The sequence below is a fragment of the Gymnodraco acuticeps genome, unplaced genomic scaffold, assembly GCF_902827175.1.
Source record: "Gymnodraco acuticeps unplaced genomic scaffold, fGymAcu1.1, whole genome shotgun sequence".
NCBI classification, from domain to species: domain Eukaryota; kingdom Metazoa; phylum Chordata; class Actinopteri; order Perciformes; family Bathydraconidae; genus Gymnodraco; species Gymnodraco acuticeps.
In genome coordinates, this window is record NW_022990484.1 from 802,355 (window position 1) to 809,149 (window position 6,795).

The window sequence follows — 6,795 nt, forward strand, 5'->3', positions numbered from 1 at the left end:
ACGGAAGGAATGAGGTATTTGCGGTCTACAATTACAGAGAAGAGACTGTCAGTGTGGCTGTACTCAGCATTGAATCAAAACGCACTAAAGCTTTAAATATTAATCAGTTGTCATAGGCGGATTTTGCGGGGGGGCAGGGGGGGCATTGCCCCCCCTGGTGGCTGAAATATGTTACTGCATTACTAAGTCTAAAACTGTTCCAATACAAATATTTCGTATATCAATATTTTAATAGATGTAATAAAATGATTGTTATAATACAAATCTGAATAATATCAGGTTTTGTTTGAAATAATTTCATTTTTGAGCAGTCGCATATTGTGACGTTTGTGTGTGTGTGACGTGTGAGGTTAAGGACACAAGTTCCCTCGCTTTTTTTGTATACAAGTGATTCAGCTATTGTATTACAAGAATTAGCAGTAATGGATATTCAGCTATTTTTAAAACGTCCAATTTCGTCCTGTAAAAGCTTCAACAACAGAAGAGCCACCGACTGAGCCTAACCTTACCAACCAGCAGCCGTCAGAATGTGAAGTGGCAGACACACAAACAAGCAGCTCTGGATTAGCTAAACCAGTTAACGTTAGCCCCACAGCGGAGAGCTCTGGATTAGCAGGACCAGCTAACGTCATTAACCCCACAGCAGGGAGACCACCGGTGCCGGGGCCGTCAGTGGGTCATGATGATCTTGGGGAAAAACATAGCTGTCCCAAGCAGCCTACTTTATCCGAATTCCCCTCAAAAATGATTGGGAAAAGAAAACGATAATTTTCCACGTACAATTACAAGAACTATCTCTGGCTGGAATATTCAGTACGAATGGATGCCGTCTTCTGTTTTTCATGCCGCAACTTCCAGACTGACAGCGGTGTGGAGGATTCCTTTAGAAAGGGCCTGAGTGACTGGAAAAAAACTAAGCAGCAAACTGGAGAAACATGCACACTCCCAGGCCCATCTGAACTGCATGGTTAAATGGGATAACTATAAAGTGACTGCGTCTTCTGGATCTATTGCAGCTAAACTTTCCCGAAGCCACGAAGATTCTGTTGAGAAGAACAGATCTTATTTGTGCAAAATTGTTGATATTGTGAGGCTGTTGTCCAAACTCGGATTGCCTTTTCGTGGGCATCGGGAGGGAAGCGAGTCAGAGTCGCGTGGGAATTTTCTTGAGGTTTGTGGCTTCTTCTCCAAGTATGATTCTGCTTTTAAAAACATGCAGTCCAACTATTTCAATGCGACTAGCCCAGATTTCCAGAACGAAGTCATTGACATATGCACTAACTTAGTTTGTGCAGAAATTGTAGAGAAAGTGCAGGATACTGGATTTTTTTTGAAAACGGAACAACGGAACGGAACAATTATCAGTGTGTTTAAGATATGCAGAGTAGCTTGAAATCAAGGAGCGTTTTTTGTGTTTTATTGATTCATCCAAATTTATACAAGATGCTCCAGTTGGCACTGACTCTGCCTATCGGATCTGCCACCTCAGAGAGAAGTTTTTCTGCAATAGGCGCTTTCACACTGCGGTACTTTTCCCACAAAGGTTCATGTGAACTTAATTCATGAGAACTCTTTAGTTCTCATGAACTAAGTACAGATCGCGTTCACACTGGAAAAAGTCCCTGGGGGTGGATTAGGCAAATGAAGCCGCTGACGTCACTTGTTCTTCTTCTGCTTTGGGTTTACTGGCAGGCCGCAAACCACTTCACGGCGTATACTGCCGCCCAAAGTCCCCGGCCGGAAGTCCCCGGAGTTAGGGACTGGCTTCAGTAGAAGCTGCTGGGACTCCCAGCAGCTTCTACTGAAGCCTTCCGAATAAATCGCCAGAACACCGACACCTCCTCATCTCCACCACTCCCATGTTTTATTTTGTGTTGCCATAAGTTAGTCTCTCTGCGTTTCTGCGCTGGGTTAATGCTAATGCTAATAATGCTAACGCAAGGATAATAAAATGGCGGCTTCACAAAACTTTTTGGGAGTTTTACGGGGCGTGGTTTGCAATCCTTCCAGCCAATCAGAAATGTAGCTCTTTTCTCACAAAAGAGCCGTTCGAAAGTCCCTGCTCTCTAGCAGGGACTTTCGAGGGGGTAAAAAGGTTCACATGAACTAATTTTAGTACCGGCTCTTTTTGGTGTGAACGCGATAAAAGAGTTCACATGAACTAAGTTCACATGAACCTTTGTGGGAAAAGTACCGCAGTGTGAAAGCGCCTAATGAGGAGAATTCGGAACTGGCTGCGGTCAACGATGGGAGGAACAATATTTTCCTCACTTGCTGTTCTTCACATTGAGGACGACATAACTGCACAGCTGTCACCTGAGGGGATAGTGGACATATATGCGGAACGTAAAAAAATGCGTCTACTTCTGCACTAAGGTATGACACTGGTTAATGATATTGTAGCATGTTCAAGTAACCAAGGGATATAGTAGTTATCAAATAAGTATAAGATGTGCACAGTCATGTAATGCACTGTTGTTGGGGGGAGAGACCGCCCCTTCCATAATGAGTGTGTGTGTACGGCGGGCATGAGGCGTGCACGTGGACGAGTTGCGTTCGTATGTGGAAAAGTCATACTCAGTGCGGTGAGCGCTGGCTTTATTGCTACTGTATCCGTAGCACCCCACGCAATAGTTGGGACTGTGTACTGACGTCAGTAAAAAAGGTTTGCCCCCCCAAGCGCAAATGTCAAACTCCGCCTATGTTTGTGAGGCGATTTGCTGAACAAGATGGTAATCGCCGCATTCAGCTTTAATAGGCAACTTGATGCTCTGCTCACGGATGACTTGATGAGCATAAAAAACTGTTAAGATGATGACCTTGTATGTGTGTATATATTTATTTTCTTTGTGGGGGTCTGCCCCCAAAAAACTGTTTTAAGTCCTGAGAAAGTCGAATAAGACGGTGTGTAAAACTACACTGCCCAGCCAACAGAAAGTAACCACTTTGATTTAACTAGGCCAGTAGGTAAGGGCTTTCCACTGGATAATAACTGCAGCGATATATATGTTTTAGCTGAATACACGTTTTGTAACCCTAACTGATGCAGTTAGTCACTTCTTTAATGTTTGTTCTTTCTGATGTAAAGTCCAGGTTGTAACTGTTTGCAGTAAAGTCGTGGGGCGCTGAACTGTTCCTTTGAATCTTTTGAATTTGAATACATGATATAATTACTTGTCTTTCAAATTTGAAGGAGGGTGAGCAAGCATCTTGAGGAACATTCATCATTAACTCCTCCAAAAAATATAGTTTATTCAATAATGAATATGTGAATCATAACAGTGATTGACAGCTGATAGGAATAATATGATTGTTAATAGTATCATATTCATTCAGACAAACATCGATGAGACAGTTAATGAATGTACTTACTGCAGCAGTCTGCATAGATTTGGTACCCTTGCTGGTCTAAGAGTGAAACAAACTCATTCAGTTCAGTGTTTCCCCTAGGATGGAGTCATAGCAGCGGTGCTAAGGCACGTGGGCCCAGCATAGTGACATTTTTTAGTGTGTGCGCGTGCGAAGTGCGCCCCGCCAATTTGTTTCTATGTGTCTGCCAGCACAAGAAAGGCTCTTGAGGCCTAGTACCAGGGCCGGTTCTAGACTATTTGCTGCCCTAGGCGAGATTGTAGGCGAGATTTTATAGATAAAGAATCAATAAAAAATCTCTGCAAAAGACAAATACACTACAAAAACAGAAACTTATTGACATTGGTCATATACGCCGCCGCTATTTGTATATAGGGGAAACACTGCAGTTATTGTTCAGTTAAAATTCATTACATTATGTCTGCCACCTTATATATTTATATACCGATGTGCCACAATAATGTCACCTATGTTATTGAGTTAAAATATTAATATTGTGGCTTTCCAAGTTAACATCGATTGATATGACTGCGATTAAATCAGCATATTCTGCCAGGGGATGCCACCCCTCAAAATCTCCTGCCACCCCATGAATATTTGTCTAGATCCGCCCCTGTGTAAGAAAGATCCACTTTGGAAGGTCAAGGAACATGTTTTGTTTACATAGTTGACCACTGAAAAGGCAACACAATCCTAATATGTAGAAACCAATACTGCACAAACAGGAGTTCATATTGATATGTGCGACTATTGATCTCTCCAATATGAATATGTTACTGGTTCTCACCCTTCTTAGCCTGTTGCCTTTCAGCCCATACTCATAATCATAATAAGTTGTGAGCAGTTCGACCGGAGTGACTTCCCTTTATCTGACAAGAAAAAAGCAAAGATTGGGGAAAAGTTTGGAAAAAATAAAATGTGCAGATTATAATTTATTTCAAATATATTTTTTAGAATTTAGGACCAGAACAGCTCAGACTTGACATGACAGTTCAATTATTAGGTACGTGTATGCAGAGAAAACTGTTTTTTTGATTGCAGCAGTTGTTGTTTTTGGCACTAAAATGCATTCTTTGGGTGGGTGAGGAGCAGCAGACCTCCTATTCAGTGTTTACGTGAGGGCAGATTCCTCTGGTCTCTAGGCATTGGTGCAAGGCAGACAGAGACATAATGATGGCTTATTAAACTAGGTTCAAAAGGTCATAGCAAGAATGGCTGTAAATGTGTGTGGAGTTGGGGATCTGGCAGATGAACGCTTCCATGTCTCAATCCTCTGTAGTTAAATGTAGGGCAGCAGGTCGATTGCATCGGCAAATCTTTTCAGACCCCGAGCTGCAGGAGTATTTTCAATGATGAATTTCTTCCTGGAAGCCTAATGACGCAAGGGGGAAGGGCAGGAGATGGTGAAATTATTTAAAGGTGGGGTAGGTACGTTTCAGAAACCGGCTCGAGATACACTTTTTGTTATATTCCATGGAATGCTCTTAACATCCCGATAGCAATGAATATCTTAAGTGCTTTGACAAAAAATCCATAACAAAATTTCATCTGTGGAAGCCGTAGTACTGTAAAAAGCACGACCAATCCGTTTAGCCGAGCCGGCTAAACGGATTGGATTGCCGCAGAGGTCAGCCTTCCATCTCGTGCACGCACAAATGTATCTCGTGCCGTCATTGGGCGTGCATTGCAGCAGTACTTCAATGACTCGCCAGCAACAGGCGGCCACTTTCACCAGTCTGCTGACGTCATGTGCGCGTTCATGTGTGTTGGAGGAGGTGCTCTGTAAGGAAGTCTGAAGAAAGGGGCGGATTCTTTTCGGCTGTGTACTTTCAAATTTTAGTGCACTCGAGCCGGTTTCTGAAACTTACCTACCCCACCTTTAAGTAAGTCATTAAAACCCACACAAGTGAACATTATGACTGAGTACTACTTGTCAAAACACAACCACAATCAGTTTAATCTATCGCATCACTTAAATCTAAATGGCCTTTCATCAACGGCCAATTGTTCAGAAAGCAATTACAGCTTTAAGCCTTTTCTCCATGTGTCGAACCTGTGGTCAGACTAAACACATGCATGTCTTCATCAATACCCAGTGACACAGCCATTGAGCTGCAGAGGATACGGGGGCATCCAGTTTCGTAGTATGTTACCAACCATAGGATCTCCATGTCAACCACAGTATGGATGTTATCCTCTGAACAGGGACACAAAGGAAGGGAATCTGTACATGATACACAACTGCTACCTGAGACAGGATTCAGATGGATGCCTCACTTCTTCAGTGTTTTCACTTATATTCTAGATATTTTCTATAATAAATATGTGGAAAATGGTGGTTTTAAGCTTAGCTGTGAATCGAATCTTTAAATGTTGTCCTTTGAAGACTCTGTATAAAAGTACATTTCACAATTGTTGGCACGCTTCCTCTGCTCGTTGTCCATAGAGAGGCGAAGTCCCGCCCATCTACTTCCGCCCCATGGGACCTTATTTCGGAAAAAGTATGTATTGAAGTCGATGGGGAGAGAAAGATTATCTTTCGATCCCGTTTGAATTGTGCCACGAATTACAAATATGTTTGTCAATATTAAAAAATAATTTCCATGTCAAAAAAGTCACTGTTTGTCGTAAAACTGTTGAAATATAAGACTATGAAAAATACGCAACTAGAAAGACTACAAATCCCAGAATCCCGGTCCCGCATGCTGGCTCTTATTGTAGAGGAAACTTCTGTGTAGCATGCAATGGAGTCACCGACTCAGGAAGGAGACACGGGAAGAGTCGGAGCTTTGATGTCAAACTACTGTGATTTATTTGGAGTTGGTACCAGAGTATTCACATCACAAATCCAAGAGTCAGAGGTTCTGACTTCACGGTAGAGTTGCCACGTCAATTCTGGAGAGCCTCTCTCTTGCCAGCCCATCTAACTGGTTTCGCAGAGAGTAAACAACATATTTGAGAAGATAGCCTAAACAGTGTGGGAACACAGAGCTACTTGCGTCGGACACTTATGACCTCGAAGATTTCACCTTGGAGTCCACAAATACAAAGAAGGAAATGTCCCAGTGTACCCACAACACAGACCATCTGTGACCCAGTATTGACCGGTCACAGAATGGGAACAATAACATTATTGGCTAAGCCGCCTGTGTCCTTAAAGAAGGTAAACAGACATCAAGGTTTGTCCTGTATGTTACAAATTGGCGTCTATGATAATTATTTCCATAACACTTATGAACCGACTAACACCCCTTTTGTGTACGTGCAGCTCTCAATATGCCCAGACTTGTAGTGATTTTCACCTCGTTTAATACTTTTCACCTCATTCTGAAAGAAAGAAATGAAATGTACCAACGTGACGGCCCTCTTGGTGTGTGGTGCGAGACGGGAGATGTAGTTCATTGAGCGGTTTCACACAAAGAAATG